Source organism: Dendrobates tinctorius, unplaced genomic scaffold (assembly GCF_039654945.1).
Source record: "Dendrobates tinctorius isolate UK_male_01 unplaced genomic scaffold, ASM3965494v1 ptg000170l, whole genome shotgun sequence".
Classification (NCBI taxonomy): domain Eukaryota; kingdom Metazoa; phylum Chordata; class Amphibia; order Anura; family Dendrobatidae; genus Dendrobates; species Dendrobates tinctorius.
Window position 1 is genome coordinate 4,773,237 of NW_027361837.1, and position 22,538 is coordinate 4,795,774.

Genomic DNA, 22,538 nt, shown 5'->3' on the forward strand with positions numbered 1-22,538 from the left:
ATTTCAGTCCTGCATGATTCTACCAAGAAATGTGTTCATTCAAACCGCTGGTTTTTGATAGTTTGGGCCCTATTGAATAATGAATGATTTTAATTTTCTCCAAAAGTAAAGTAGTTGCAAACTCATCCTTTTAGAAACTTGTTTGGGCTGTTGAGAGGAGTAAAAAACCATCAAAAATTTCAATCCTGCATGATTCTACCAAGAAATGTGATTCTTCATTCAAAACGCTGGTTTTTGCTATTGGGCTCTATTGAATAATGAATGTTTTGAATTTTCTCCAAAAGTAAAGTAGTTGCAAACTCATGCTTTTAGAGACTTGTTTGGGCTCATGAGATGAGTAGAAAAACATCAAAAATTTCAGTCCTGCATGATTCTACCAAGAAATGTGTGTTCATTCAAACCGCTGTTTTTTGATATTTTGGGCCCTATTGAATAATGAATGTTTTGAATTTTCTCCAAAAGTAAAGTAGTTGCAAACTCATCCTTTTAGAAACTTGTTTGGGCTGTTGAGAGGAGTAAAAAACCATCAAAAATTTCAATCCTGCATGATTCTACCAAGAAATGTGATTCTTCATTCAAAACGCTGGTTTTTGCTATTGGGCTCTATTGAATAATGAATGTTTTGAATTTTCTCCAAAAGTAAAGTAGTTGCAAACTCATCCTTTTAGAGACTTGTTTGGGCTCATGAGTGGAGTAGAAAAACATCAAAAATTTCAATCCTGCACGATTCTACCAAGAAATGTGTGTTCATTCAAACTGCTGGTTTTTGATATTTTGGGCCCTATTGAATAATGAATGTTTTGAATTTTCTCCAAAAGTAAAGTAGTTGCAAACTCATCCTTTTAGAAACTTGTTTGGGCTGTTGAGAGGAGTAAAAAACCATCAAAAATTTCAATCCTGCATGATTCTACCAAGAAATGTGTTTCTTCATTCAAAACCTGATTTTTGCGATTGGGCTCTATTGAATAATGAATGTTTTGAATTTTCTCCAAAAGTAAAGTAGTTGCAAACTCATCCTTTTAGAAACTTGTTTGGGCTGTTGAGAGGAGTAAAAAAACCATCAAAAATTTCAATCCTGCATGATTCTACCAATAAATGTGATTCTTCATTCAAAACGCTGGTTTTTGCTATTGGGCTCTATTGAATAATGAATGTTTTGAATTTTCTCCAAAAGTAAAGTAGTTGCAAACTCATCCTTTTAGAGACTTGTTTGGGCTCATGAGAGGAGTAGAAAAACATCAAAAATTTCAGTCCTGCACGATTCTACCAAGAAATGTGTGTTCATTCAAACCGCTGTTTTTTGATATTTTGGGCCCTATTGAATAATGAATGTTTTGAATTTTCTCCAAAAGTAAAGTAGTTGCAAACTCATCCTTTTAGAAACTTGTTTGGGCTGTTGAGAGGAGTAAAAAACCATCAAAAATTTCAATCCTGCATGATTCTACCAAGAAATGTGATTCTTCATTCAAAACCTGATTTTTGCTATTGGGCTCTATTGAACAATGAATGTTTTGAATTTTCTCCAAAAGTAAAGTAGTTGCAAACTCATGCTTTTAGAGACTTGTTTGGGCTCATGAGAGGAGTAGAAAAACATCAAAAATTTCAGTCCTGCATGATTCTACCAAGAAATGTGTGTTCATTGAAACCGCTGGTTTTTGATATTTTGGGCCCTATTGAATAATGAATGTTTTGAATTTTCTCCAAAAGTAAAGTAGTTGCAAACTCATCCTTTTAGAAACTTGTTTGGGCTGTTGAGAGTAGTAAAAAACCATCAGAAATTTCAATCCTGCATGATTCTACCAAGAAATGTGATTCTTCATTCAAAACGCTGGTTTTTGCTATTGGGCTCTATTGAATAATGAATGTTTTGAATTTTCTCCAAAAGTAAAGTAGTTGCAAACTCATGCTTTTAGAGACTTGTTTGGGCTCATGAGAGGAGTAGAAAAACATCAAAAATTTCAGTCCTGCATGATTCTACCAAGAAATGTGTGTTCATTGAAACCGCTGGTTTTTGATAGTTTGGGCCCTATTGAATAATGAATGTTTTGAATTTTCTCCAAAAGTAAAGTAGTTGCAAACTCATCCTTTTAGAAACTTGTTTGGGCTGTTGAGAGGAGTAACAAACCATCAAAAATTTCAATCCTCCATGATTCTACCAAGAAATGTGATTCTTCATTCAAAACGCTGGTTTTTGCTATTTGGCTCTATTGAATAATGAATGTTTTGAATTTTCTCCAAAAGTAAAGTAGTTGCAAACTCATCCTTTTAGAGACTTGTTTGGGCTCATGAGAGGAGTAGAAAAACATCAAAAATTTCAGTCCTGCATGATTCTACCAAGAAATGTGTGTTCATTGAAACCGCTGGTTTGTGATAGTTTGGGCCCTATTGAATAATGAATGTTTTGAATTTTCTCCAAAAGTAAAGTAGTTGCAAACTCATGCTTTTAGAGACTTGTTTGGGCTCATGAGAGGAGTAGAAAAACATCAAAAATTTCAGTCCTGCATGATTCTACCAAGAAATGTGTGTTCATTGAAACCGCTGGTTTTTGATCGTTTGGGCCCTATTGAATAATGAATGTTTTGAATTTTCTCCAAAAGTAAAGTAGTTGCAAACTCATCCTTTTAGAAACTTGTTTGGGCTGTTGAGAGGAGTAAAAAACCATCAAAAATTTCAATCCTGCATGATTCTACCAAGAAATGTGATTCTTCATTCAAAACGCTGGTTTTTGCTATTGGGCTCTATTGAATAATGAATGTTTTGAATTTTCTCCAAAAGTAAAGTAGTTGCAAACTCATGCTTTTAGAGACTTGTTTGGGCTCATGAGAGGAGTAGAAAATCATCAAAAATTTCAGTCCTGCATGATTCTACCAAGAAATGTGTGTTCATTGAAACCGCTGGTTTTTGATAGTTTGGGCCCTATTGAATAATGAATGTTTTGAATTTTCTCCAAAAGTAAAGTAGTTGCAAACTCATCCTTTTAGAAACTTGTTTGGGCTGTTGAGAGGAGTAAAAAACCATCAAAAATTTCAATCCTGCATGATTCTACCAAGAAATGTGATTCTTCATTCAAAACGCTGGTTTTTGCTATTGGGCTCTATTGAATAATGAATGTTTTGAATTTTCTCCAAAAGTAAAGTAGTTGCAAACTCATCCTTTTAGAGACTTGTTTGGGCTCATGAGTGGAGTAGAAAAACATCAAAAATTTCAATCCTGCACGATTCTACCAAGAAATGTGTGTTCATTCAAACTGCTGGTTTTTGATATTTTGGGCCCTATTGAATAATGAATGTTTTGAATTTTCTCCAAAAGTAAAGTAGTTGCAAACTCATCCTTTTAGAAACTTGTTTGGGCTGTTGAGAGGAGTAAAAAACCATCAAAAATTTCAATCCTGCATGATTCTACCAAGAAATGTGTTTCTTCATTCAAAACCTGATTTTTGCGATTGGGCTCTATTGAATAATGAATGTTTTGAATTTTCTCCAAAAGTAAAGTAGTTGCAAACTCATCCTTTTAGAAACTTGTTTGGGCTGTTGAGAGGAGTAAAAAAACCATCAAAAATTTCAATCCTGCATGATTCTACCAATAAATGTGATTCTTCATTCAAAACGCTGGTTTTTGCTATTGGGCTCTATTGAATAATGAATGTTTTGAATTTTCTCCAAAAGTAAAGTAGTTGCAAACTCATCCTTTTAGAGACTTGTTTGGGCTCATGAGAGGAGTAGAAAAACATCAAAAATTTCAGTCCTGCACGATTCTACCAAGAAATGTGTGTTCATTCAAACCGCTGTTTTTTGATATTTTGGGCCCTATTGAATAATGAATGTTTTGAATTTTCTCCAAAAGTAAAGTAGTTGCAAACTCATCCTTTTAGAAACTTGTTTGGGCTGTTGAGAGGAGTAAAAAACCATCAAAAATTTCAATCCTGCATGATTCTACCAAGAAATGTGATTCTTCATTCAAAACCTGATTTTTGCTATTGGGCTCTATTGAACAATGAATGTTTTGAATTTTCTCCAAAAGTAAAGTAGTTGCAAACTCATGCTTTTAGAGACTTGTTTGGGCTCATGAGAGGAGTAGAAAAACATCAAAAATTTCAGTCCTGCATGATTCTACCAAGAAATGTGTGTTCATTGAAACCGCTGGTTTTTGATATTTTGGGCCCTATTGAATAATGAATGTTTTGAATTTTCTCCAAAAGTAAAGTAGTTGCAAACTCATCCTTTTAGAAACTTGTTTGGGCTGTTGAGAGTAGTAAAAAACCATCAGAAATTTCAATCCTGCATGATTCTACCAAGAAATGTGATTCTTCATTCAAAACGCTGGTTTTTGCTATTGGGCTCTATTGAATAATGAATGTTTTGAATTTTCTCCAAAAGTAAAGTAGTTGCAAACTCATGCTTTTAGAGACTTGTTTGGGCTCATGAGAGGAGTAGAAAAACATCAAAAATTTCAGTCCTGCATGATTCTACCAAGAAATGTGTGTTCATTGAAACCGCTGGTTTTTGATAGTTTGGGCCCTATTGAATAATGAATGTTTTGAATTTTCTCCAAAAGTAAAGTAGTTGCAAACTCATCCTTTTAGAAACTTGTTTGGGCTGTTGAGAGGAGTAAAAAACCATCAAAAATTTCAATCCTCCATGATTCTACCAAGAAATGTGATTCTTCATTCAAAACGCTGGTTTTTGCTATTTGGCTCTATTGAATAATGAATGTTTTGAATTTTCTCCAAAAGTAAAGTAGTTGCAAACTCATCCTTTTAGAGACTTGTTTGGGCTCATGAGAGGAGTAGAAAAACATCAAAAATTTCAGTCCTGCATGATTCTACCAAGAAATGTGTGTTCATTGAAACCGCTGGTTTGTGATAGTTTGGGCCCTATTGAATAATGAATGTTTTGAATTTTCTCCAAAAGTAAAGTAGTTGCAAACTCATGCTTTTAGAGACTTGTTTGGGCTCATGAGAGGAGTAGAAAAACATCAAAAATTTCAGTCCTGCATGATTCTACCAAGAAATGTGTGTTCATTGAAACCGCTGGTTTTTGATCGTTTGGGCCCTATTGAATAATGAATGTTTTGAATTTTCTCCAAAAGTAAAGTAGTTGCAAACTCATCCTTTTAGAAACTTGTTTGGGCTGTTGAGAGGAGTAAAAAACCATCAAAAATTTCAATCCTGCATGATTCTACCAAGAAATGTGATTCTTCATTCAAAACGCTGGTTTTTGCTATTGGGCTCTATTGAATAATGAATGTTTTGAATTTTCTCCAAAAGTAAAGTAGTTGCAAACTCATGCTTTTAGAGACTTGTTTGGGCTCATGAGAGGAGTAGAAAATCATCAAAAATTTCAGTCCTGCATGATTCTACCAAGAAATGTGTGTTCATTGAAACCGCTGGTTTTTGATAGTTTGGGCCCTATTGAATAATGAATGTTTTGAATTTTCTCCAAAAGTAAAGTAGTTGCAAACTCATCCTTTTAGAAACTTGTTTGGGCTGTTGAGAGGAGTAAAAAACCATCAAAAATTTCAATCCTGCATGATTCTACCAAGAAATGTGATTCTTCTTTCAAAACCTGATTTTTGCTATTGGGCTCTATTGAATAATGAATGTTTTGAATTTTCTCCAAAAGTAAAGTAGTTGCAAACTCATGCTTTTAGAGACTTGTTTGGGCTCATGAGAGGAGTAGAAAAACATCAAAAATTTCAGTCCTGCACGATTCTACCAAGAAATGTGTGTTCATTCAAACCGCTGTTTTTTGATATTTTGGGCCCTATTGAATAATGAATGTTTTGAATTTTCTCCAAAAGTAAAGTAGTTGCAAACTCATCCTTTTAGAAACTTGTTTGGGCTGTTGAGAGGAGTAAAAAACCATCAAAAATTTCAATCCTGCATGATTCTACCAAGAAATGTGATTCTTCATTCAAAACGTTGGTTTTTGCTATTGGGCTCTATTGAATAATGAATGTTTTGAATTTTCTCCAAAAGTAAAGTAGTTGCAAACTCATGCTTTTAGAGACTTGTTTGGGCTCATGAGAGGAGTAGAAAAACATCAAAAATTTCAGTCCTGCATGATTCTACCAAGAAATGTGTGTTCATTGAAACCGCTGGTTTTTGATCGTTTGGGCCCTATTGAATAATGAATGTTTTGAATTTTCTCCAAAAGTAAAGTAGTTGCAAACTCATCCTTTTAGAAACTTGTTTGGGCTGTTGAGAGGAGTAAAAAACCATCAAAAATTTCAATCCTGCATGATTCTACCAAGAAATGTGATTCTTCATTCAAAACGCTGGTTTTTGCTATTGGGCTCTATTGAATAATGAATGTTTTGAATTTTCTCCAAAAGTAAAGTAGTTGCAAACTCATCCTTTTAGAAACTTGTTTGGGCTGTTGAGAGGAGTAAAAAACCATCAAAAATTTCAATCCTGCATGATTCTACCAAGAAATGTGATTCTTCATTCAAAACGCTGGTTTTTGCTATTGGGCTCTATTGAATAATGAATGTTTTGAATTTTCTCCAAAAGTAAAGTAGTTGCAAACTCATGCTTTTAGAGACTTGTTTGGGCTCATGAGAGGAGTAGAAAAACATCAAAAATTTCAGTCCTGCATGATTCTACCAAGAAATGTGTGTTCATCGAAACCGCTGGTTTTTGATAGTTTGGGCCCTATTGAATAATGAATGTTTTGAATTTTCTACAAAAGTAAAGTAGTTGCAAACTCATCCTTTTAGAAACTTGTTTGGGCTGTTGAGAGGAGTAAAAAACCATCAAAAAATTCAATCCTGCATGATTTTACCAAGAAATGTGATTCTTCATTCAAAACCTGATTTTTGCTATTGGGCTCTATTGAATAGTGAATGTTTTGAATTTTCTCCAAAAGTAAAGTAGTTGCAAACTCATGCTTTTAGAGACTTGTTTGGGCTCATGAGAGGAGTAGAAAAACATCAAAAATTTCAGTCCTGCATGATTCTACCAAGAAATGTGTTCATTCAAACCGCTGGTTTTTGATAGTTTGGGCCCTATTGAATAATGAATGTTTTGAATTTTCTCCAAAAGTAAAGTAGTTGCAAACTCATCCTTTTAGAAACTTGTTTGGGCTGTTGAGAGGAGTAAAAAACCATCAAAAATTTCAATCCTGCATGATTCTACCAAGAAATGTGATTCTTCATTCAAAACGCTGGTTTTTGCTATTGGGCTCTATTGAATAATGAATGTTTTGAATTTTCTCCAAAAGTAAAGTAGTTGCAAACTCATGCTTTTAGAGACATGTTTGGGCTCATGAGAGGAGTAGAAAAACATCAAAAATTTCAGTCCTGCATGATTCTACCAAGAAATGTGTGTTCATTGAAACCGCTGGTTTTTGATAGTTTGGGCCCTATTGAATAATGAATGTTTTGAATTTTCTCCAAAAGTAAAGTAGTTGCAAACTCATCCTTTTAGAAACTTGTTTGGGCTGTAGAGAGGAGTAAAAAACCATCAAAAATTTCAATCCTGCATGATTTTACCAAGAAATGTGATTCTTCATTCAAAACCTGATTTTTGCTATTGGGCTCTATTGAATAGTGAATGTTTTGAATTTTCTCCAAAAGTAAAGTAGTTGCAAACTCATACTTTTAGACACTTGTTTGGGCTCATGAGAGGAGTAGAAAAACATCAAAAATTTCAGTCCTGCATGATTCTACCAAGAAATGTGTTCATTCAAACCGCTGGTTTTTGATAGTTTGGGCCCTATTGAATAATGAATGTTTTGAATTTTCTCCAAAAGTAAAGTAGTTGCAAACTCATCCTTTTAGAAACTTGTTTGGGCTGTTGAGAGGAGTAAAAAACCATCAAAAATTTCAATCCTGCATGATTCTACCAAGAAATGTGATTCTTCATTCAAAACGCTGGTTTTTGCTATTGGGCTCTATTGAATAATGAATGTTTTGAATTTTCTCCAAAAGTAAAGTAGTTGCAAACTCATGCTTTTAGAGACTTGTTTGGGCTCATGAGATGAGTAGAAAAACATCAAAAATTTCAGTCCTGCATGATTCTACCAAGACATGTGTGTTCATTGAAACGGCTGGTTTTTGATAGTTTGGGCCCTATTGAATAATGAATGTTTTGAACTTTCTCCAAAAGTAAAGTAGTTGCAAACTCATCCTTTTAGAAACTTGTTTGGGCTGTTGAGAGGAGTAAAAAACCATCAAAAATTTCAATCCTGCATGATTCTACCAAGAAATGTGATTCTTCATTCAAAACGCTGGTTTTTGCTATTGGGCTCTATTGAATAATGAATGTTTTGAATTTTCTCCAAAATTAAAGTAGTTGCAAACTCATGCTTTTAGAGACTTGTTTGGGCTCATGAGAGGAGTAGAATAACATCAAAAATTTCAGTCCTGCATGATTCTACCAAGAAATGTGTGTTCATTCAAACCGCTGGTTTTTGATAGTTTGGGCCCTATTGAATAATGAATGTTTTGAATTTTCTCCAAAAGTAAAGTAATTGCAAACTCATCCTTTTAGAAACTTGTTTGGGCTGTTGAGAGGAGTAAAAAACCATCAAAAATTTCAATCCTGCATGATTCTACCAAGAAATGTGATTCTTCATTCAAAACGCTGGTTTTTGCTATTGGGCTCTATTGAATAATGAATGTTTTGAATTTTCTCCAAAAGTAAAGTAGTTGCAAACTCATGCTTTTAGAGACTTGTTTGGGCTCATGAGAGGAGTAGAAAAACATCAAAAATTTCAGTCCTGCATGATTCTACCAAGAAATGTGTGTTCATTGAAACCGCTGGTTTTTGATCGTTTGGGCCCTATTGAATAATGAATGTTTTGAATTTTCTCCAAAAGTAAAGTAGTTGCAAACTCATCCTTTTAGAAACTTGTTTGGGCTGTTGAGAGGAGTAAAAAACCATCAAAAATTTCAATCCTGCATGATTTTACCAAGAAATGTGATTCTTCATTCAAAACCTGATTTTTGCTATTGGGCTCTATTGAATAGTGAATGTTTTGAATTTTCTCCAAAAGTAAAGTAGTTGCAAACTCATGCTTTTAGAGACTTGTTTGGGCTCATGAGAGGAGTAGAAAAACATCAAAAATTTCAGTCCTGCATGATTCTACCAAGAAATGTGTTCATTCAAACCGCTGGTTTTTGATAGTTTGGGCCCTATTGAATAATGAATGATTTGAATTTTCTCCAAAAGTAAAGTAGTTGCAAACTCATCCTTTTAGAAACTTGTTTGGGCTGTTGAGAGGAGTAAAAAACCATCAAAAATTTCAATCCTGCATGATTCTACCAAGAAATGTGATTCTTCATTCAAAACGCTGGTTTTTGCTATTGGGCTCTATTGAATAATGAATGTTTTGAATTTTCTCCAAAAGTAAAGTAGTTGCAAACTCATGCTTTTAGAGACTTGTTTGGGCTCATGAGATGAGTAGAAAAACATCAAAAATTTCAGTCCTGCATGATTCTACCAAGAAATATGTGTTCATTGAAACCGCTGGTTTTTGATAGTTTGGGCCCTATTGAATAATGAATGTTTTGAATTTTCTCCAAAAGTAAAGTAGTTGCAAACTCATCCTTTTAGAAACTTGTTTGGGCTGTTGAGAGGAGTAAAAAAACCATCAAAAATTTCAATCCTGCATGATTCTACCAAGAAATGTGATTCTTCATTCAAAACGCTGGTTTTTGCTATTGGGCTCTATTGAATAATGAATGTTTTGAATTTTCTCCAAAAGTAAAGTAGTTGCAAACTCATCCTTTTAGAAACTTGTTTGGGCTGTTGAGAGGAGTAAAAAACCATCAAAAATTTCAATCCTGCATGATTTTACCAAGAAATGTGATTCTTCATTCAAAACCTGATTTTTGCTATTGGGCTCTATTGAATAGTGAATGTTTTGAATTTTCTCCAAAAGTAAAGTAGTTGCAAACTCATGCTTTTAGAGACTTGTTTGGGCTCATGAGAGGAGTAGAAAAACATCAAAAATTTCAGTCCTGCATGATTCTACCAAGAAATGTGTTCATTGAAACCGCTGGTTTTTGATAGTTTGGGCCCTATTGAATAATGAATGTTTTGAATTTTCTCCAAAAGTAAAGTAGTTGCAAACTCATCCTTTTAGAAACTTGTTTGGGCTGTTGAGAGGAGTAAAAAACCATCAAAAATTTCAATCCTGCATGATTCTACCAAGAAATGTGATTCTTCATTCAAAACGCTGGTTTTTGCTATTGGGCTCTATTGAATAATGAATGTTTTGAATTTTCTCCAAAAGTAAAGTAGTTGCAAACTCATGCTTTTAGAGACTTGTTTGGGCTCATGAGATGAGTAGAAAAACATCAAAAATTTCAGTCCTGCATGATTCTACCAAGACATGTGTGTTCATTGAAACGGCTGGTTTTTGATAGTTTGGGCCCTATTGAATAATGAATGTTTTGAATTTTCTCCAAAAGTAAAGTAGTTGCAAACTCATCCTTTTAGAAACTTGTTTGGGCTGTTGAGAGGAGTAAAAAACCATCAAAAATTTCAATCCTGCATGATTCTACCAAGAAATGTGATTCTTCATTCAAAACGCTGGTTTTTGCTATTGGGCTCTATTGAATAATGAATGTTTTGAATTTTCTCCAAAAGTAAAGTAGTTGCAAACTCATACTTTTAGAGACTTGTTTGGGCTCATGAGATGAGTAGAAAAACATCAAAAATTTCAGTCCTGCATGATTCTACCAAGACATGTGTGTTCATTGAAACGGCTGGTTTTTGATAGTTTGGGCCCTATTGAATAATGAATGTTTTGAATTTTCTCCAAAAGTAAAGTAGTTGCAAACTCATCCTTTTAGAAACTTGTTTGGGCTGTTGAGAGGAGTAAAAAACCATCAAAAATTTCAATCCTGCATGATTCTACCAAGAAATGTGATTCTTCATTCAAAACGCTGGTTTTTGCTATTGGGCTCTATTGAATAATGAATGTTTTGAATTTTCTCCAAAAGTAAAGTAGTTGCAAACTCATGCTTTTAGAGACTTGTTTGGGCTCATGAGAGGAGTAGAAAAACATCAAAAATTTCAGTCCTGCATGATTCTACCAAGAAATGTGTGTTCATTGAAACCGCTGGTTTTTGATAGTTTGGGCCCTATTGAATAATGAATGTTTTGAATTTTCTCCAAAAGTAAAGTAGTTGCAAACTCATCCTTTTAGAAACTTGTTTGGGCTGTTGAGAGGAGTAAAAAACCATCAAAAATTTCAATCCTGCATGATTCTACCAAGAAATGTGATTCTTTATTCAAAACGTTGGTTTTTGCTATTGGGCTCTATTGAATAATGAATGTTTTGAATTTTCTCCAAAAGTAAAGTAGTTGCAAACTCATGCTTTTAGAGACTTGTTTGGGCTCATGAGAGGAGTAGAAAAACATCAAAAATTTCAGTCCTGCATGATTCTACCAAGAAATGTGTGTTCATTGAAACGGCTGGTTTTTGATCGTTTGGGCCCTATTGAATAATGAATGTTTTGAATTTTCTCCAAAAGTAAAGTAGTTGCAAACTCATCCTTTTAGAAACTTGTTTGGGCTGTTGAGAGGAGTAAAAAACCATCAAAAATTTCAATCCTGCATGATTCTACCAAGAAATGTGATTCTTCATTCAAAACGCAGGTTTTTGCTATTGGGCTCTATTGAATAATGAATGTTTTGAATTTTCTCCAAAATTAAAGTAGTTGCAAACTCATGCTTTTAGAGACTTGTTTGGGCTCATGAGAGGAGTAGAAAAACATCAAAAATTTCAGTCCTGCATGATTCTACCAAGAAATGTGTGTTCATTCAAACCGCTGGTTTTTGATAGTTTGGGCCCTATTGAATAATGAATGTTTTGAATTTTCTCCAAAAGTAAAGTAGTTGCAAACTCATCCTTTTAGAAACTTGTTTGGGCTGTTGAGAGGAGTAAAAAACCATCAAAAATTTCAATCCTGCATGATTCTACCAAGAAATGTGATTCTTCATTCAAAACGCTGGTTTTTGCTATTGGGCTCTATTGAATAATGAATGTTTTGAATTTTCTCCAAAAGTAAAGTAGTTGCAAACTCATGCTTTTAGAGACTTGTTTGGGCTCATGAGAGGAGTAGAAAAACATCAAAAATTTCAGTCCTGCATGATTCTACCAAGAAATGTGTGTTCATTGAAACCGCTGGTTTTTGATCGTTTGGGCCCTATTGAATAATGAATGTTTTGAATTTTCTCCAAAAGTAAAGTAGTTGCAAACTCATCCTTTTAGAAACTTGTTTGGGCTGTTGAGAGGAGTAAAAAACCATCAAAAATTTCAATCCTGCATGATTTTACCAAGAAATGTGATTCTTCATTCAAAACCTGATTTTTGCTATTGGGCTCTATTGAATAGTGAATGTTTTGAATTTTCTCCAAAAGTAAAGTAGTTGCAAACTCATGCTTTTAGAGACTTGTTTGGGCTCATGAGAGGAGTAGAAAAACATCAAAAATTTCAGTCCTGCATGATTCTACCAAGAAATGTGTTCATTCAAACCGCTGGTTTTTGATAGTTTGGGCCCTATTGAATAATGAATGATTTGAATTTTCTCCAAAAGTAAAGTAGTTGCAAACTCATCCTTTTAGAAACTTGTTTGGGCTGTTGAGAGGAGTAAAAAACCATCAAAAATTTCAATCCTGCATGATTCTACCAAGAAATGTGATTCTTCATTCAAAACGCTGGTTTTTGCTATTGGGCTCTATTGAATAATGAATGTTTTGAATTTTCTCCAAAAGTAAAGTAGTTGCAAACTCATGCTTTTAGAGACTTGTTTGGGCTCATGAGATGAGTAGAAAAACATCAAAAATTTCAGTCCTGCATGATTCTACCAAGAAATGTGTGTTCATTGAAACCGCTGGTTTTTGATAGTTTGGGCCCTATTGAATAATGAATGTTTTGAATTTTCTCCAAAAGTAAAGTAGTTGCAAACTCATCCTTTTAGAAACTTGTTTGGGCTGTTGAGAGGAGTAAAAAAACCATCAAAAATTTCAATCCTGCATGATTCTACCAAGAAATGTGATTCTTCATTCAAAACGCTGGTTTTTGCTATTGGGCTCTATTGAATAATGAATGTTTTGAATTTTCTCCAAAAGTAAAGTAGTTGCAAACTCATCCTTTTAGAAACTTGTTTGGGCTGTTGAGAGGAGTAAAAAACCATCAAAAATTTCAATCCTGCATGATTTTACCAAGAAATGTGATTCTTCATTCAAAACCTGATTTTTGCTATTGGGCTCTATTGAATAGTGAATGTTTTGAATTTTCTCCAAAAGTAAAGTAGTTGCAAACTCATGCTTTTAGAGACTTGTTTGGGCTCATGAGAGGAGTAGAAAAACATCAAAAATTTCAGTCCTGCATGATTCTACCAAGAAATGTGTGTTCATTGAAACCGCTGGTTTTTGATAGTTTGGGCCCTATTGAATAATGAATGTTTTGAATTTTCTCCAAAAGTAAAGTAGTTGCAAACTCATCCTTTTAGAAACTTGTTTGGGCTGTTGAGAGGAGTAAAAAACCATCAAAAATTTCAATCCTGCATGATTCTACCAAGAAATGTGATTCTTCATTCAAAACGCTGGTTTTTGCTATTGGGCTCTATTGAATAATGAATGTTTTGAATTTTCTCCAAAAGTAAAGTAGTTGCAAACTCATGCTTTTAGAGACTTGTTTGGGCTCATGAGATGAGTAGAAAAACATCAAAAATTTCAGTCCTGCATGATTCTACCAAGACATGTGTGTTCATTGAAACGGCTGGTTTTTGATAGTTTGGGCCCTATTGAATAATGAATGTTTTGAATTTTCTCCAAAAGTAAAGTAGTTGCAAACTCATCCTTTTAGAAACTTGTTTGGGCTGTTGAGAGGAGTAAAAAACCATCAAAAATTTCAATCCTGCATGATTCTACCAAGAAATGTGATTCTTCATTCAAAACGCTGGTTTTTGCTATTGGGCTCTATTGAATAATGAATGTTTTGAATTTTCTCCAAAAGTAAAGTAGTTGCAAACTCATGCTTTTAGAGACTTGTTTGGGCTCATGAGAGGAGTAGAAAAACATCAAAAATTTCAGTCCTGCATGATTCTACCAAGAAATGTGTGTTCATTGAAACCGCTGGTTTTTGATAGTTTGGGCCCTATTGAATAATGAATGTTTTGAATTTTCTCCAAAAGTAAAGTAGTTGCAAACTCATCCTTTTAGAAACTTGTTTGGGCTGTTGAGAGGAGTAAAAAACCATCAAAAATTTCAATCCTGCATGATTCTACCAAGAAATGTGATTCTTCATTCAAAACGTTGGTTTTTGCTATTGGGCTCTATTGAATAATGAATGTTTTGAATTTTCTCCAAAAGTAAAGTAGTTGCAAACTCATGCTTTTAGAGACTTGTTTGGGCTCATGAGAGGAGTAGAAAAACATCAAAAATTTCAGTCCTGCATGATTCTACCAAGAAATGTGTGTTCATTGAAACCGCTGGTTTTTGATCGTTTGGGCCCTATTGAATAATGAATGTTTTGAATTTTCTCCAAAAGTAAAGTAGTTGCAAACTCATCCTTTTAGAAACTTGTTTGGGCTGTTGAGAGGAGTAAAAAACCATCAAAAATTTCAATCCTGCATGATTCTACCAAGAAATGTGATTCTTCATTCAAAACGCTGGTTTTTGCTATTGGGCTCTATTGAATAATGAATGTTTTGAATTTTCTCCAAAAGTAAAGTAGTTGCAAACTCATCCTTTTAGAAACTTGTTTGGGCTGTTGAGAGGAGTAAAAAACCATCAAAAATTTCTATCCTGCATGATTCTACCAAGAAATGTGATTCTTCATTCAAAACCTGATTTTTGCTATTGGGCTCTATTGAATAATGAATGTTTTGAATTTTCTCCAAAAGTAAAGTAGTTGCAAACTCATGCTTTTAGAGACTTGTTTGGGCTCATGAGAGGAGTAGAAAAACATCAAAAATTTCAGTCCTGCATGATTCTACCAAGAAATGTGTGTTCATTCAAACCGCTGGTTTTTGATTGTTTGGGCCCTATTGAATAATGAATGTTTTGAATTTTCTCCAAAAGTAAAGTAGTTGCAAACTCATCCTTTTAGAAACTTGTTTGGGCTGTTGAGAGGAGTAAAAAACCATCAAAAATTTCAATCCTGCATGATTCTACCAAGAAATGTGATTCTTCATTCAAAACCTGATTTTTGCTATTGGGCTCTATTGAATAATGAATGTTTTGAATTTTCTCCAAAAGTAAAGTAGTTGCAAACTCATGCTTTTAGAGACTTGTTTGGGCTCATGAGAGGAGTAGAAAAACATCAAAAATTTCAGTCCTGCATGATTCTACCAAGAAATGTGTGTTCATTCAAACCGCTGTTTTTTGATATTTTGGGCCCTATTGAATAATGAATGTTTTGAATTTTCTCCAAAAGTAAAGTAGTTGCAAACTCATCCTTTTAGAAACTTGTTTGGGCTGTTGAGAGGAGTAAAAAACCATCAAAAATTTCAATCCTGCATGATTCTACCAAGAAATGTGATTCTTCATTCAAAACGCTGGTTTTTGCTATTGGGCTCTATTGAATAATGAATGTTTTGAATTTTCTCCAAAAGTAAAGTAGTTGCAAACTCATCCTTTTAGAAACTTGTTTGGGCTGTTGAGAGGAGTAAAAAACCATCAAAAATTTCAATCCTGCATGATTCTACCAAGAAATGTGTTTCTTCATTCAAAACCTGATTTTTGCGATTGGGCTCTATTGAATAATGAATGTTTTGAATTTTCTCCAAAAGTAAAGTAGTTGCAAACTCATCCTTTTAGAAACTTGTTTGGGCTGTTGAGAGGAGTAAAAAAACCATCAAAAATTTCAATCCTGCATGATTCTACCAATAAATGTGATTCTTCATTCAAAACGCTGGTTTTTGCTATTGGGCTCTATTGAATAATGAATGTTTTGAATTTTCTCCAAAAGTAAAGTAGTTGCAAACTCATCCTTTTATTTTCCAATAATTTTTATTAGAATTTTCCAAGTTTTAAACAAACATAAAAGGAAGGGAGGATAGGAAGGGTAACAGAGGAAAGAAAGGGAAGGGAAAACAATAGAAAACTCAATGAGAGTACCTTGTTTATGCATGAATATAAAAAATGTGAGTACATTTAAACAATGGCGTGAAGCCACATAATCATCATCCAAAACTTAAGCTAAATTCTAATTTAAAGCTATACTTAAAAACTAAACACCAGACTCTAAAATATGAAATATGAAGTATAGTCTCACCTGGATTCGTCAAAGCCTAAAAGCAGATTTCTAGAGGTATCAGTTAAGTAATGAAAAGCTTGTTCCATACGCCCCATTTCTTATTGTACTTGACCAAATAATTGTTTTGTACGGCAAAGCGCCTTTCTAGTGCACTGTGAACCAAAAGATTATGGAATATATCATCAAATTTTGGAGGATCAATTTTCCTCCAATGTGCTGCTATGGAGTTTTTTACTACTGATATAATATGTGCTATCATAAGATTCGATGGAAAATCTAGATGTTCCAGATCCAGGAGCAAAAGAGCCATACTAGGAGATATAACTAACCTTCTACCTAAAAAAGTATTTATATGAGCCGAAACCTTTCCCCACAAGCTCCTAAGGTTTGGGCATCCCCAAAATATGTGGAATAAATTCCCTACCGATCCACACTCTCTCCAGCATAAGTTGGAAGTGCCACGATTTATAAAAAACAATCTCGATGGAGTATAATACCATCTTGCAACTAGTTTATAGTAGGATTCGCGTAACGACATCGAGAATGATGAGGTATAAGAAAGTTTGAGGGCATCTTGCCATTTTTCTAGTGAGGGAGATATGTTTAAATCAGTCTCCCAACGTTTCATATATGCTGTTTTTAATATAACTGTATCTCTATTAAAAATTTTGTATATATTTTTTAAGTTCCAGACGCTTCTCTTTTCTAAGTTTCCGATGAATAAGGCCAATAAGTCCAAATTTAGTGGTTTAAGGTTAATGAATTTTTTAATATGATCTTTAAGAACAATGAAGAAAAAGATTTCTGAAGAAGGAAGATTAAACTTTAATTTAATTTCACTGAATGAACAGAAAGTCCCATTATACAAGTCTCCTATTTTCTTAATGTTGCATGTAGACCAGATATCTGGAATTGAAAGCTTATAGATGATTGACAGTAAGGATAACGGTACATTATTTAATTGTCTTATTTTATTCCAATTCCTTCCCGGCCGAATAAAGCTTTTCCAGGCCAAAAGTATAGCTTGGAATATGGGATGTGAAGGTAGATTTTGCTTATAGCCAAGAATATTATTATAAAAAATATCATAAAGTAGGTTATTGTTACTTTGATTCTCTTCCAATACCACCCACGCCGGAGACTTAGTTTGTTTAAACCAAAGAAGGCTGGCTTTAATTAACAAGGCATGGTAATATGCCATAATATTCGGCAATCCCAGACCTCCATTTTCTTTGTTTTTATAAAGAACGTTTGAGGCAATTCTGGGTTTTTTATCATCCCAAATAAAAGAGTTGATTAAAGCCTGGATTTTAGACAAATGGGCTGATGGAATATTGATAGGGAGGGTTCTAAATAAATATAATATTTTAGGCAAAATGAAAGACTTTACGGCCAGTATCCTTCCAAATAAGGATAGAGTAATTCGCTTAAAATTTGTAAAGTCTATAGTAATAGTTTTGATTAGGTTATTAATATTGATTGGGATAATTGACTGGAATTTATTTGTCAATATTATCCCTAAGTATCCAACTTCTTCCTCTTTTCCTGAAAAGTTTGAGAGACTCTCAAGCCGGTCTTTTTCCTGACAATTTAAATTAAAAGACAGAATCTTTGACTTTGAGTGATTGATTTTAAAATATGAGATATTCGAGAATTCCTTCAAATCCACCATCAATGCCACAATAGAGATCTCTGGGTTCAAAAGAGTCAATACTATATCGTCTGCGAACAAACTGATTTTAAAAGAACGTTTTAACATTTCAAGGCCATGGATATTTGGATTAGATCTAATTTTTTCTGCTAATGGTTCTATTGCTAAAACAAATAGAAGTGGGGAAAGGGGACACCCCTGTCTCGTACCATTTGAGATGGAAAATAACTTTGACAGGTGGTTGTTAGTATAAACTTTTACGCATGGTTCTGAGTATAAGGCCATAATCGAGGATATGAGTGTATCATTAAATCCAAACTTCAAAAGCACCCTTACGAGATAGTTCCAATCTAGCCTATCAAAAGCTTTCTCGGCGTCTAATGTAACCAGAACCGAAGGAGCAGTAGAGAATTTTGCAGCGCTCAATATATTCAAAATCCTTCTGGTCCCATCAGACGCCTGCCGACCCTCAACGAATCCAATCTGGTCATCTTTAACTAAGGAAGGAAGAATCTTCTTTAATCTCTCGGCCCATATTTTTGAGTATAACTTGACATCCCCATTGATAAGTGAGATTGGCCTGTAACTTTGAACCCTATCAGGGTCCCCCCCTTCCTTAGGTATCATAACTATAGTCGCTTCCAACATTTCCTTTGGGAAGGAACCCTGACAGGAAGCCAAATTGAATATATTTACCAAATGGGGAGTCAGAAGCTGTTGAAAGGTCTTATAGTACTCATTAATGAATCCATCAGGCCCTGGTGACTTTTGAGCCTTGAGTTTATTAATTGCATCAACGATTTCATCTGTGGAGATAGGCCTATTTATATGTTCTAATTCCAGAGAATCAATCTGGGGAAGATTTAATTTATCTAAGAATGCGCCTATTGATACAATATCGGGTTGTGGTGTATCAGAATCTGTAGATAGATTGTACAGACCTTGAAAGAAATCTGCGAAGGTATTCGCAATGTCAGAAGGATGAGTTTTGATATCCCCACTATTGGATTTGACTCTAATTATTCTCTTACTAATCCTATCTTGTTTAAATCTTCTCATCATATAAGCAGTCGGTTTATTAATAGATGAATAAAGTTTGAATTTCGAGTTTCTGATAGCCGCGTCATATTCAGTCATAATTAAAATTTTCAATTCTTGTCTTAATTTCAAGATTTCTAGTTGGACCTCCGAAGATGGAACCGATAAACTATGTTGGGAATCCTCTTTTAATTTTATTTGAGATTGGAGGTTTTTAATTTTCTGTCTCCTAATTTTTTTTAATTTGGATGAAAGTTGGATTAAGTGTCCCCTCAACACTGCCTTATGGGCGTTCCAGAGAATAAACGGGTTCACATCATCAATATCATTTTCTTTAAAAAAATTGGAAATTGTATCTGAAATAATTGTTCTATGTTCCGGATTCTTAAACAGAGAAGAATTGGCCTTCCAAAGGAATGTATTTTCTGAGTATGCTCCTATTTCAAATTCTGCTATAATAGGAACATGATCCGATATAGATTTCCCCAGAATATTGATACTTTTAAATTTGGAGATAGCAAAGACATCAGTAAGTATTAGATCTATTCTAGACGATGTCTTGTGCGTATCTGAGTAATGGGTATATTCGCATGAGGAAGTGTTCAAACAGCGAAATATGTCAAAGAACTCGTGTGAAACTAACCAGTTGTTAAGGGAAGGTGCTTTATAACGGACCAGAGAAGAGGAATCCATTTTGCTATCAGGGACTATATTGAAATCCCCCGCAAGGATAATCATCCCTCTCCTAACTTTGTCGATCTTGCCCATTAACCTGTTCAGATATGATATAGTCTTTTTGTTTGGTGCGTATATATTGACTATTGTGCAGAGTGTATGATTTAAATGGCAGACTAAAATATGGTATCTTCCTTGTGGATCTATAAATTCTTCTATCAACTCAAATGGGATATTGTTTTTTATGAGCGTAATAACCCCCGCTTTCTTTTTTCCTTGAAGAGATTGGAACATGTGTGGGAATTTCTTATCCTGAAAATAAGGATGATTTCCCCTAGCAAACTTAACTTCTTGCAGACATACAATGTCTGCTTTATTATATTCAATTTCTTTCCATAGAGCATGTCTCTTATAAGGGATATTTAAACCCCTAACATTAAAGGACAGAATTTTAAGTTTCATGCTATTACTACTTTAATACAAGAGAAAAGGTAGGCCGAATCCAAGTGAGACCCTTGACAAACACACAACAGGTACCAAACAGTAGAAGTGTAACTACAATACGAATAAAGAATAAAGAACAAGTAAAAATCAAAATAAAAAGTTCAAAAATAAACTCAAATGAGTTTCCCTGGAGGAATCCAATCTAGAAGGATTCTCACCTAGTTTGGGGTTAATAAAAAAAGTGGTTAAACTCCTACTCAAACACCTATGTTTATGAAATCTTCCCATTTTTAAGGATCATGGAGGCACCAAAAGATAGTAATACGAGAAAAGAAAAAGAAACTATGTCCTATTACTAATAAGCTCAACCAATACCCTCTTGAAATGATTGGACAAATAACATAGCTTCATCTGGCGTGAAAAAAGGAATTGTTTTCCCTCTATACCAGACCAAAAGCTTAGCAGGGAAGCCCCATCTGTACGATATCCCAAGATCCTTTATTTTTGTGTTTACTTCTCTAAAAGATCTCCTAAAATCCATAGTTGCCTTGGAAAAATCTCCAAAAACCTTTATGTTGGCATAGGGATCTGGAAAACTTCCACTATCTTTAATGTAAGATAATATTTTTTCCTTAGTTTCATAATAGTGCATATGGAGGATAGTGTCTCTTGGTTTATCAACGGACAGGCCTCTAGGACGAGGAATGCGATGAATTCTATCAATCCTAAATTCCGAGTCCGGTAAGTCAGGAAGAGCCTTTCTAAATATTGTTTTTGTGTATCCCAAAAGGTCATCCTGCAGAATATTCTCAGGGATGCCTCTTATTTTAAGGTTGTTCCTCCTACTCCTATCCTCCACATCCATCAACTTAGTCTTCACTGTCTGTAATTCCATTTTGAGTTCGGAGTTCTGTTTGAGTAGGGTATCCGTTTTATTCTCAACTACCAAAATTCTATTTTCACTCTTTTCTAATCTCTGAGTAAAGGTTTTACTTATTTCGCTGAGTGTCTTATTTTGATCCTCAAACCCCCGAGTAATAGATTCATTAAACATTTTACAGAATCTGGCCATAAAACCTTCTGTCACTCCTTTCTCGGAGGCCAGGAGTTCATCTGGTTCAATAGGAGTGAATCCTTTTTGTGAAATCTGTGGGGATAACGAGCGATCTTTTTTAGAGCGCTGTCTATTAGGGCTGCTGTCCGGTGAGGAATAATCTGAATTATCCTCAGATCCAGCTGTTATCGATCTCCCTTCATCGTCCCTTGAGTTAGGACCTTTTCTTTTGGCAGACCTAGAGGTGTCCATTTCCTCTGGATTAAGTTCCCTATTCATGGGGATCTGTATGGGATGATTTAAATCTAAATTTTTACTTTCTACTTCCTTCTTTGAAGGTTTATTTGGGGGTGCTATGAGAGATTGAGTATTCTGTGGGTTTCTCTTTAATGGAGACCTTGATTTAATAGGACTTAGCAGATTAGGTAAATCCTCAAAGGTCCTATTATATGACTTATTTTGATTTTGTTTTCCCTTTTGATTTTTATTTATGGAAGGTTCATCCATCTTAAAAACGGGTTTAAATTTAACTCCCCCTCCTGCCATCTTATCACTAAGGTGATTAAGTGTGTGAAGAGTTGATACCAGATCTAGTGTGTATATAATGCTTAACACTAAAAGAATACAGAAAATTATCTGAACCCCACACCAGTACTCTTAGTAATAATTTAGGATTCTCTCATACGCAACCTTATGTTATATTCTTGAAATATTCTGATATTTTAATAAAGTATTAACCGTTATTCTCTTTTGATTCTTCCCCCTTCTTGAAATATACTAACAGATCTAAACCAAGATCTCCTCTTTGACCTCACCAAATCAGCAGCAGTATTGAAGAGGCATAGAATTAACCAATTATCTGCAAGGTTATTCCTAAAAACCTTCCCCCTATGTCCGAATTTTAATTAAGCTCCAGAAACTTTGGAGCAGTTTCACAGAATCCTCCCCACACCTCTCCCACTTTAAGCTCCAAATAGATAACAGTATTAATATATATATATAGAAAAAAAAAAACGATTTGTGTCAGTAAAGCAATTCACCCCTTAATTTACCTCAATCAACTAAACGTACCAATATGACCAGACACACCAGATTAATAGTCAGATACCAGTAAGCTTCCAATTTGTAGACCACTTACTCTAAATAAACAAATAGAAAGAAAGGAATAGCGTCACAGATCTTCCACCGAAACACTGCAGACCTCCGTTTACCAGCCGCTGAAATCTACAGTAGAAGTCTTATATAGTAGCTAAAAAAGAGTATAAAACATATGGGCTAGACTGCTAACTAAGTAGCTAAAGAAAAATATAATGTGATTTAAATTATTAACATAAAATATACTACCCGTACTTCTCACGTGTCACGACTAATATTTAGTCATTAAGTGAACGGGCATAAAACATATATTGCCTACACCTTATACATAAAATATATTACTAATAAAATAACCAAAATTAAA